We start from the raw sequence: 12,571 nt of genomic DNA, 5'->3' as shown, positions 1-12,571 counted from the left end.
AGGGCATGGTTATCTCTTTGTGCAGTTTCCCATGGATCTGCCTGAGGTCAATGTCTATAATGGTTTTCAGCCCTCCCATAGTGGCTCTGCCCACTGAAAAGCTCATTCCAGCAACCTAAGTCTCCACAGGCTCCTGTATGAAATGAATCAGTAGTCCATTTGGAATTCAACCCTTATTGGGCAAACAAGGCAAAATACCAGTGGAATTGGTCTGAGGAAGAATAGATAAATAATGGGAAAGCCCCATGAGGCTAGGGTTCCTTGTTCCCTATTTTCTTTTTTCCCTCTCCCTCTCTGGAAAAAAAAAAAAAGTTTTTAAATATTAGGAAATATAAGGAGAACAAAACAATGAGTACCCATATATTCACTATCTGGAGTCAATAATACTTAACATTTTACTGCAGTTTTTTAAAATCTTATCTTTCTCTCCCATTAACTTTCTCTTTTTTCCCCCTGAAGTATTTCAAAGTAAATTACAGATATTTTGACACTTTTGCATGCATTACTAAAATTTAAAATTTTCTCCTCTTCCATTATCTTATACATTATCATACTTAAAACATTTAGGATTCTATAATGTCATCTCATATCCAGTTTAATTTCAAATTTCCCCTATTGTCTCAAATATATATTTTGATGCTTTATTTTTGAAGTAGGATCCAATTAACAATAATACATTACATTGGGTTATAAGGTCTCTTGAATTTCTCCTTTAAATTGTTATTGAAGTGCAACAAGTACACTTTTGAGTCTTAAAATCTAAGGTAACCTATAATGGTCATTTTTTTTTCATTCTTATTGAGGTATGATATACAAACAATAAAGTATATACCTTTCCTAAGTATAAATGTAGATTCATTTTCAGAATCTTGTTTCCTCCTAAAGCCTGTACCATAAGGTAATCAAAATATGTTTTGTTGTACTATATTTGTTGAGGTTTGATTCACATACAGTGGACTATACATATTTCAAGGCAACACCTTAATTAATCTTTACATGGATGTACAGTTATGTGGAAACGTCTTCCCCTTGAGAAATGGAAAATTTTTAGTACCCCAAAGAACTCCCATGGCTATCATGATTTCCTTTCTCTCCAAAAAGAGGCGGTTACCCGTTTGTCTTGTGGCATCATATATTGATTTTGTGTGCTTTACATTCTGTGTAGATGGGAATAAACAGGGCATGCTCTTTCATATCTATCTTTTTAAACTCAGTGTTAATTTCATCAGATTTGTCCATGTTGTGTTTATCAGTGATGTATTCTTTGTTGTTTCTAGGTAATATTCCCTTGTATAAAAATGATACATATTTCTCTTTTTTATTTAGCTGTTGGTTGATATTTGGATTGTTTCTAGTTTTTGTCTACTGTCAATAGGACTGCTAGAAAAATTCTTGTAAAAACAAACAAACATGAAGTTATGTTTGTGGAACAGCAACTTAAAAAGGGTATTAAAAGCAGAAAATAACAATAGGATAGGAGTGTTATGGATGCACAAATTATGATAGTAAGTTTATTTGAGTGTAGTTTTGAGTAAACTCTTTAATAGATTTTCAGAGTCAATAAAACTTACGGTATTTTGTTTTTGTGCACTATTGCGATCTCAGTGCCTAAAGCAATACCTGGTTCATCTGAGACATTCAACAAATTTAATGAGTGAATAAATAACGGAGAGTCCTAAAAAATGTCAAGTATTATAGAGGATTTTCTTTGGATAACTAGAAAAATGAATAATTTGTATTTACTAATTAATCCATAACTTACCATTTTACTTAAAGAGAAAATAGTAAGGATGGAAAAACCAAAACCCCATAATTTCTATGTTATCACATAACTCTGGGTGACAAGTTTTCACAACAAACTCCAAAATATAAAAGATGGTGACAAGTACTGAGAGCAAGTTGCTATGGTATCATAGAGTCGTGAGAGAATATTAACAAATGAAAATGTATCCTGGTGGCCCTGAGAGTAGGAAAGGCCACAGGTCACTAGAAAATTCAGTAGCAATCTAAGAACAGCAGACAAAAGTGAATGCTGTTTAACAGGTGAGTGCAAAAAAACCTGTCTGATGGTACTAGAGATGTCTGATTGTTATAAACTCTCAAAACTAAAAAATAAAATAATTCCTTCTCTGACAAAGCCACACACTGAAGACATGTTGCTGAGAGTAGAATACCAACAAACTGAATACAAACAAACAAACAAACAAAAAAATACAAACTAGGAAAAACAGTAACACTAAGCAAAGAGCAAAACGAAGGTAGGGGAATTGAACTTGCAGATCTCCAAGAAAGAAGGTTTTTTTTAAAGAATCATAACAACAACAACAACAAATAGGAAGCTCTAAAACTGTGAAGAGAGGAAAATTATCTTGATCCATTTATCTAGGAAACCTAGGAAACCTACTTCAGGTATATATGAGCAAGAAGAATTGAATACCACTGAGTTAAATTGGTATAAATACTTGGAAAAATGGTTTTATTGAATTTTACTAAAGTTAAATATGCACAGATCTTATAATGAAACAATTCTATTCCTGGATATACACTCAAGAGAAATAAATACAGATGTTTACAACAAGATAAGAATGTGGCAATTTGAATTCATAAGGTATTCATAATACCTTCAAACTACATACAGCCTGAATACCCATCAAAAGGAGAATGGATAAGCCATGTTGTTTTTAGAAAGAAGCCACAAGGCCCACTTGGACCCACTTGCCCTAAGGTAACAAACCAAGGCTTATTGGTAGTAGTATTAGCCTCTCCAGGAATGGAATTTTAAGCCAACCAGTCTGGAACTTTCTGGTTTGCACTAATGAGGTAATTTGTCACAAGGGACCTCTTCATCCTTCAAAGAAAGATTAGATAATCCACCTAACAAGACACTCTGCCCTTCCCCCTGAGGGAAAGTAACCTTGCCTGAAACAATTTCTTTTCTTTTGCTAATAACTTCTTGTTTCACCTTCCTTTCTGTAAAAACCTACATTTTGTACCACTGTGTGGAGATCCCTTCAACTTGTTAGACAAGAAGCTGTCTTGTGCCTCACTTAATAAGGCCAATCAGATCTTCAAATTTACTTAAGATTTTTTTTTTTAAGTATTAGTCAGCAATAGAAAGGTACACTGTTGACACATGCACTAATAGGGATGCATCAACAACAGGAATAAATTTCATTCATTATACTGAGGAAAGAAGCTAAAAAAATGATTATAGAACCCCAATTATGGAAAGTTCACAAACTAGTAACTAATATGTGATGGAAATCAAAACAGTGCTTGCCTAGTGGTTGGGATGGGGGTAAATGACTGCAAAGAAGCATGAAAATTTTTTCAAAAGTGAAGAAGATGTTATACATCTTGGTTAAGGGATAGGTATATATAGGATATAGGTATATATAGGATATATAGGTATATATATATATATATATATATATATATATATATTTTTTTTTTTTTTTTTTTTTGAAGGTGAAGCAACGCAAGACGTTTATTCTGGAGGACAGGGGTCCCCAGAGTGGGGGTGGGGGGAATGACGGCAAGGACACAAAAATGACAGCAAAGATCAACGGGGCGGGGTCAGCGGGTTACATCCCCGTCACGCCTCGGCCACATGCTCCCTCCCTGCTGGGTATTCCAATGAGGAAAATGACAAGTTGGAAAAAAAAAATCTTTACAAAGTTTAAGAGACTCCATCCGTCTTTGCAAAAGGGATGGAGGGATGGCGGGATGGCCTGGCCAGCGAGTGGAATCCTGTGACCTTGTGATGTCAGCTGCGCTCAGAATGTTCGTCTGGACAACCCAAACCAGCCTCTTGGAGCCGATGTGCGATCTCCCCACCCTACGGCGGTCAGGACATGGAGAACTTCTCACTCCTCAGCATTTCTGGACCTTGAATCTCCTCCTCAGCCCTGAGCGCTTTTCCTGACATTCTGTCCTCACCTGCCACCAGCTTGCCAGGCACACTGGTGCCACTAGGGCCACAAAAGTGTGGGGTTTTTTGGAAGGCTTATTTGTTAATAATTTGTTAATATTCAATATATATATATGACAAACCTTATTGCATCATATACTAAGATAAAATGACCATGTTAATGTTGTGCCCAAGATGGCAAATCCGAGAAACCACCAAGGAGCCAACACCGATGCAAGCGCAGGAGGGTTTTTGTTTTTTTTTTGTTTTTTTAAGATTTATTTTTATTTATTCATGATATACATAGAGAGAGAGTGAGAGGCAGAGGCAGAAGCAGGCTCCATGCCGGGAGCCTGATGCGGGACTCAATCCCCGGACTCCAGGATCACGCCCTGGGCTGAAGGCAGGCGCTAAACCGCTGTGCCACCCAGGGATCCCCTACCCTGTTGCTTTGTCTTTCTTTGACTTCTTTAACTTAACAAAGAGCCATTTCCCTTGCTAGGTACTAAGGTCTAGTCTGGTTTTAGTGGAGAATTTGCAACCTTGAGCATAGAAAATATCAAGTTACCACCTGGGAATGAAATTTAACCTGTTCTTTACCTTTTGTCTTTCTTTCTTTCTTTTCTTTCTTTCTTTCTTTCTTTCTTTCTTTCTTTCTTTCTTTCTTTCTTTCTTTCTTTCTTTCTTTCTTTCTTTCTTCTTTCTTTCTCTTTCTTTCTTTCTTTCTTCTTTCCTTCTTCTCTCTTTTTGTAGTTTTTTAATGTTGCAGTTAGGACTTCTACAATAGTATTTCTTAGGAAAACGAAGCTATTAGATTTCAAGAATTACATGAAAAATGTGCTTTTGAAACTCTAAGTCAGAACTAAGGCTTTTAAGGCATACCACATTAGAATACTGTGAACTCATTGCTGAAGAGGCATGATAAACACCTGTGAAGATCTAAGTGGCAGGTAATATGAGGAAGCCCAAACATTTATAATGTGGTACCAGCAAGGTACAAGTGTTGCAGAAAAAAGTCTTGGAAGATGGTAGGATACATAATAAGGGGACCTGAGCAATGGCATAAGGAAACATAAAACTAACATTAACTGGTAGGATTTAATAAGAAAGGAACATATCAGAGCCTCGGGTATAGAAAAGTAAGAATGAGGGCACAGTGAGGAGAATGTGGTTGGGAGTTGGAGGGTAGCTACAAGCAACAAAGTCAATTACTTGAACAAGGATTCAAGAACTCAGTGAAGAATAAATGTGAAGTAACAGAAGAAACTATTAGGTGATGCTTCATGGAGTTCATCTCAAAATTAGCTTGGATCCACATTCAGAAGAGAGAAAGTCATAAAACTAATGGCTATTCAGAGTAGTACAAGTAAGAAAATGTGCTGAAATATAGATATCAAAATTTATTGTATTAATAATCATGCACACATGTATATACATATTTAGCACCTATCTTGAAAATTCAATAATTTGTTAGATATATCTTTCTGCTGTATTACAGATAACGACGGAATTCTTCTGTACTACAGAATCAGACAAGTGGCAAATACAATGCAGTACATATAGGCCACTGTGAAAAAAAAAAAAAAAAAAAGAAAGGGAACTCAGTACTCATACTTAAAAAAGGATTCCTGGAAATGGCAATATTTTAGTTGAATCATAAAGATAATTTTAAACAGAGGATAAGCATGAAGTTTAACTAAGTGTAGAGAAAAATGCAATAAAAAACAATAACACAAAGTCTAGTGACAAGAAAAGCCTAAAACATTGGTATCACAGGAAGTAGTTTAATTTGCAAATATATAAGAAGAGATAATAATTTTATATACATATATTTAATATATATACATGAATTATATATATATATATGAAAAAGTTTGTAGAGACAAGATTGTCGCATGCATTGACAATAAGTAGATATGTCCCTGAAAAAATGTTGGAAAGCTAAGCTGTGGTTTTAGAAACACACTAAAAACAACAATGAAAAGAGTTAAAGTTCCCTTTTGAATAGGTTGAACAAAAATGCTGAAAGCCATAAAAAAATATAATTTACACGGAATCTTAAGTTCCTCAATTTCTCTTTCCTTACATGAATGATTTTGAAAAAATATTTCAGAATAATTAGAAGAAAGATGGGTAACAAATACTTGTAAATAGTCATTTGACCAAATGACATGATGCTAATTTTGCTGAAATATAATAATTCGAGACTAAATTTAAAAATGTTGAATTGTAAAAAAAAAGTTTGTATAAGACTTAGATGAATAAATACTATTGAAGCTTTATTAAAAATGGGTACATAGAGTAAATATGCTGTAAATAAACCATATTCTAGAATGAATTTGTAAAAGAATGATTTAAATATTTATAATGACACATTGCACACACAGGGAATTGACCTAATCTCACAAAAATTAATCCAGAAAATCTTTGACTTCTTTTCAGAATATTGGTGTTACACTGATACTTACATACATCCCATGAAATAAAGTATGTTTAATGTGGCAGGATAAAAAATATTCGTGAATGTAGTCTTGACCCCATTTCCCCACTGCACAAAGTAAGAGAGTAGGTACTTCATAGATGATAATGACAACTAGCTCTATCAATTCCATCTATGCAGAGGCAACGTAGGCTCCTGATTCCCTTTGAGGTTGGTATTACAATTCTGTGGTTAGGATTAGGTGTTCAGGCACAGTTTAAATAAGATTGATCTTAGTTCAATATATGGAAGAAACTCTAAAATTCAAATTCTTTCAATGTTGCTTGACAAACAAAGCTTTGTCAGTGCAAGTAGCAACATTTTATCACATTCCCTTTTACCATTCCCTAATATACACTTTGTTTTTAAGCTAAACGAACTAAAATAGAAACTTGCAAATAGAAACAAGATTCCATTAGGGTTTAAAATTCTTATAGCTTCTATGACACTGAATATTTGCCTAAGAAAAACAATGAAGATGTTACATTTGCTTATAAGAAGAGCTGGCAAGGGATCCCTGGGTGGCGCAGCGGTTTGGCACCTGCCTTTGGCCCAGGGCGTGATCCTGGAGACCCGGGATCGAATCCCACGTCGGGCTCCCGGTGCATGGAGCCTGCTTCTCCCTCTGCCTGTGTCTCTGCCTCTCTCTCTCTCTGTTACTATCATAAATAAATAAAAATAATAATAAAAAAAAAGAAGAGCTGGCAAGAAGATGGTAACTTTTGGGAAAAGAATATTGAAAATCTTAAAAAAATATATGCATGAATGAATAAGGTAAGTGACTAAGAAAAAGGATTGTATTCACACTGAACATCATTTGTGGCTCAGAGTCCCTGGAGTTGGAAGCCAATGTAAAAAATACGTCAGTCTAACAAATTAATTTTATAGATGAGGAAACAAATGTTTACCAGAAGTAAGTGTTTTTCTATTTATGGAAATAGTTAGTGTTAGAAATGTTAGTTTGGTTAAATCCATATTATGTTATATTGCTTCTCTTCTTTATTGACACAATAGATGACACAAGAGATGATACCTTGTAATATTTAATCTCAGTGGGGCACCTAGGAGATGGTTAAGGACAATGTGATACTATTATTGAACAAAATCAGGGCCTTAATAAAGATTGATTATATTTCAGGGCACCTAGTTGGCTCAGTGGTTGGGCATGTGCATTTGGCTCAGGTCATGATCCCAGGGAGCCCCACATTGGACTCCCTGCTGAGAAGGAGCCTGCTTCTCCCCCTCCCTCTGCTGCTCCCTCTGCTTGTGCACTCCTGCACATTCTCTCTCTTTCTTCCTCAAATAAATACAACATTTTATTTTTTTTAAAAACTTTAAGGGCTTTTACTTATTTATTCATGAGAGACACAGAGAGAGGCAGAGACATAAGTGGAGGGAGAAGCCAGCTCCTTATGGAGAGCCTGATGCAGGACTCAATCCCAGGATCCTGGGGTCGCAACCCCAAGGGAAAGGCAGATGCTCAACCACTGAGTCATCCAGGCATCTCAAATAAAATCTTAAAAAATATATATATTATATTTCGATCATGGTTATAATTTTCTGAATCCTGTTAGAAGATATCAAAGAGGAGTTTTTTTCTTATTTTTTTAATATCACTTAGGAGATATTAAAATAAAACACAACACATTTTTAATACTATCAAAAGCTAACTACATCCATGAAAAAAAATTACAAAAATTAAAACTACCACAAATAACAGACAAAAGAAAAGACCGACTTTTGTAACAAAAAGTAAAATTATTAAATATAGTCTATAAAACAAGTATATGCTTACAAAGTATAAAATCTGTAGAATTTTAGCAAGAAATTAGACATTATAAAAATAACATAACACAAAACATTTAGGGGATCCCTGGGTGGCGCAGTGGTTTGGCATCTGCCTTTGGCCCAGGGTGCGATCCTGGAGACCCAGGATCAAATCCCACGTCGGGCTCCCGGTGCATGGAGCCTGCTTCTCTCTCTGCCTCTCTCCCTCTCTCTGTGACTATCATAAATAAATAAAAATAAAAAAAAAAAGTTTAAAAAAAAAAACACAAAACATTTAAAGAGGAACAAACTTAACATCTCAAACTGGAAAATACAGTGATTGAAATGAAAAACTCAAGAGTTGGGTTTACTATTAAGATAGATAAAACAAAAGAGAGAATTAATGAACTAGAACATAGGTCAAAAGAAAATATCTTTAAAAAGACAGAAAAGAAATTAAAAAAAAGTATAAACTATAGATAAAAGACAAAGGCAATACAGGAAAATAACTATGATATATTTATTTGTCTTGCTTGAATGAAACAGAAACAGTAGTTGAAGAGGTAATGATGGATAATTTTTGAAAACTAATGACAGTAATTGAGAGGTTCAAGAGCAGAATGTACAGGAATAAAAATATAACTAAACTTGTGTTAGGTTGAAAAATGGCCCCACCAAAAATATTCATTTAATATTCAGAGAATCTGGGATCCCTGGGTGGCGCAGTGGTTTGGCGCCTGCCTTTGGCCCAGGGCGCGATCCTGGAGACCCGGGATCGAATCCCACATCGGGCTCCCAGTGCATGGAGCCTGCTTCTCCCTCTGCCTATGCCTCTGCCTCTCTCTCTCTCTCTCTCTCTCTCTCTGTGACTATCATAAATAAATGAAAAAAAAATGAGAAAAAAATATTCAGAGAATCTGTGAATATTACTTTATTTGAAAAAGGATCTTTAGAGATGTATTTGAGATAAAGATCTTGAGATGAGATAATCCTGGATTATCTGTATAGGCTATACATCCAATGAAGAATCTTCATAAGAGAAAAGCAGAAGGGAGATTTGAGACAAGCAAAAGAGAAGAAGGTGACATGAAGATAGAAGAGACTCAATTAAGCAAGTCCAAAGATGCTGAGGTACCAACTAAAAACAGAGAGTTAAGGAATGGAATCTCCTCCTAGAGCTCCTAGAGGGAGCATAGCCCTGTTGATACCTTGACTTTAGACTTCAGGTTTTCAGAACTGAATTTCTGAGAGAATAAATTTCTGTTTTTTATGCCACCAAAGTTTGTGGTAATTTGTTACAGCAGTCACTGAAAACTAATATATACTTTTCCAAAGCTAAATGTAAAGAAAATAAGAAACATAATCTCCTAAAACCTGATTAAAAACTGACTTCTCAATAGTAATTGAAGACAGTGAGCTGACATATGTAACATTGAAAAAAAATACTGATTGCTTAGAAGTCTATAACCACATCCTCAAGAGTTGAAAAGAAAGAATGAAGATAAAATAAATGAGGCTGAAAAAATTTTTAATAAACAGGAATATATTCTAGGCTAAAATATAATAATTCTAGGTAAAAGATCCATGATTCAGGAAGGAATGAAGAATGATGAAGAATCCATTTAACCTAAATAACTAGACAAAATTATAATGTCTTACATTTTTAGAATTAAAATATATGGCAAAATAAGAGAAATTAAAAAGTGGGTAAATTTATTATGTGCTCTAAAGTCATTGAATTGATACATTTGACTGTCGACAAAACTCAAAAGAATGTCATTTCACTACAATCCAATTTAGCAAGAAGTCTATATTTCCTTCATGAATTTCAGCTTCAATTGATAATCAACCCAACCAAATGAGAACAAAAAGGAGATGTTATTATTAAGAACATTCGTATCTACAAAGATTCAACAGAAACTGATATAGTTAATATGAAACTATCAAAGCTTTCTTTTTGAGATTAAGAATAAATCAGGAATATCTGATTTCACCAATTCTTTTCAACATTTTACTAAAGATCCTAATTAGTAAGGGAAGAAGAAAATGGCACAGGAGTTGAAAAGCAAGAAGAAAAAAGAAACTGACAGCAATGGAATGACTGGTAATATAGAAAATCTAAACTAATCCAACAATAAATTATTTCAATTAATAATACCTTACTAATGTTGCTATATATAAAACTAATTGATACGAAACACTACTGCATCTTTAAATCCAAATAAGATATATCATACCATACCTGTTAAGATGGTTATTATCAAAAAACAAAAGAATAAACAGTTGGTGAGCATGTGCAGAACCTGGAACCCCTGGATCCTGTTGGTGGAAATGCAAACTGGTGCATCTACTATGAGAAACAACATGAGAGTTCCTAAAAAAAATTAAAAATATATTTCTACATAATTAAGTACTCCCACTCCTAGGTATATATCCAAAAGAATTGAAATCAGGATTTTATTTATTTATTTATTTATTTATTTATTTATTTATTTATTTTTATTTATGATTTTGTTTATTTATTCATGAGAGACACACAGAGAGAGAGAGAGAGAGAGAGAGGCAGAGACAGACAGAGGGAGAAGCAGGCTCCATGCAGGAAGCCTGACTTGGGACTCAATCCTAGGTTTCCATGATCAGGCTCTGGGCTGAAGGTGGCCCTAAACCACTGAGCCACCCAGGCTGCCCGAAATCAGGATTTTAAAGATATTTCTGCACTCCTGTGTTCTTTGCAGCATCATCCACAATGGCCAACATATGGAAACAATCCAAATGTCCATCAACAGATGAATGGATAAAGAAAATGTGATATATACATACAATGGAATTTTATTCAGCTTTTAAAATATAGTAAATCCTACCATTTGCCACAGTAAGTCATAAAAAGACAAATACTGTATAATTCCATTTATATGTGTATGGGTGTTTGGTTAAAAATGCATTTCTTTTTTTCAAAAACAAAGAAAATGACATGTAAAATATAATACAACAGTGTCAAAATATTAAGTACCATATTAGAATAGGGTTTTCTTGCAGTGGTCCAAAGTATCTCTGTTTATCTTCAGTGAGCCTGGAAAGTTGATCATGATCCTTAGCCAAGAAAAGAATGGTCTAGCTAGTAATTTATAATATGCAATGTTAATTTGAAACTCCTGTGAAGATACATGTTTTAGCTTATCTACATTATTCAGGAACGTCTGGAACGATGCTTTTCAGTTGGCTTAACCAGCTAGACTGTTTATTTTTAGCGATGCAAGTAGCAGGGAATAAAAGATCCCTCCAGGAAGTTGTGCCTAAGCTCCCCTGGAATTAGGATGGCAAACATATAATGTAGTGGTTCAAATCTGAAGATGAAGTACATTCTGTTCTATTGAGAAAAGACCCAGGGGATTGTACCTGGAACTCTGGACTCCTCGTGATTACCAATACTAAACTTTCTTCTGCTATGTTGTATCCTTTGGTTTTACTAAAGTCTCATGTGAGTAAACTGTGCCTAGTTCCATGAGTCTTGTAATTATATTAAATTATTCTGTGTAATTTTTATACTTAGTTAATAAATACAAAAATGTATTTCAGACTTCTATAAAGATAATTATAAAATACGTTAGAGAAAAATAAAATGAAATAAACAGAGAAATAGTGTTTTCTTTGATGAAAAGTTTCAATCAAAGACTTACAAAGATGTTAATTCTCCTGTAAATGATCTATAGTTTTAATGCATCCCTATGAAAATCAAAATAGGAAATAATGGCCAAGATATTTTACGGGGACAGTAGATATAGATAATCTCCAAAGAAATATGAAACAACTTTCAGATGAACAATGGGTAACACAAAGATGTGATACCTAAAAGGAAGGAAATAAACAGTGTAGACCCTATGATTTACATAGCTGACTGCTCTACCCTGCAAAGCGGGTCCAAAGTGAGCATAACACTCGTATTTACTTGAAGAAAGGCAGGTTGGATTTCAAGCAGCCATGTAGTATATATTACCAATGAGGAGAGAAGTATACACACACACACACACACACACACACACAAAGTTTTTGTTTTGTGTTAAATCAGCAGAGGGTTTCTCTCAAGCATTTGCTTGGGAATGACTACACATGTATACAAGGAGAGTATAACAGGCTAGAAACAGAACCATTAAAAACAGTAGATCAGACAATTCTCTGAGCTCACACATGGCTAAGAATGACTGAAATACCCACCTTAGTGAAGACAATTTGTAATTTACAAAGTATCACACAGAATCCTAGAAGGCTTATTGTAGTATTGGAGCTAAATTAGCTCTAGACTAATAGCTGCTCTGGAACCACCTTAACAAATCTGAAAAGCAAATTTTGAAATAGTTAATTTCAGGTAACTTACCTCTATGCCTGAAAAACATTTAATACAATTAAAGTAATATAAC

This window comes from Canis lupus, chromosome 21 (genome assembly GCF_011100685.1).
Source record: "Canis lupus familiaris isolate Mischka breed German Shepherd chromosome 21, alternate assembly UU_Cfam_GSD_1.0, whole genome shotgun sequence".
Lineage (NCBI taxonomy): Eukaryota > Metazoa > Chordata > Mammalia > Carnivora > Canidae > Canis > Canis lupus.
Note: the sequence above shows the minus strand (reverse complement) of the source record.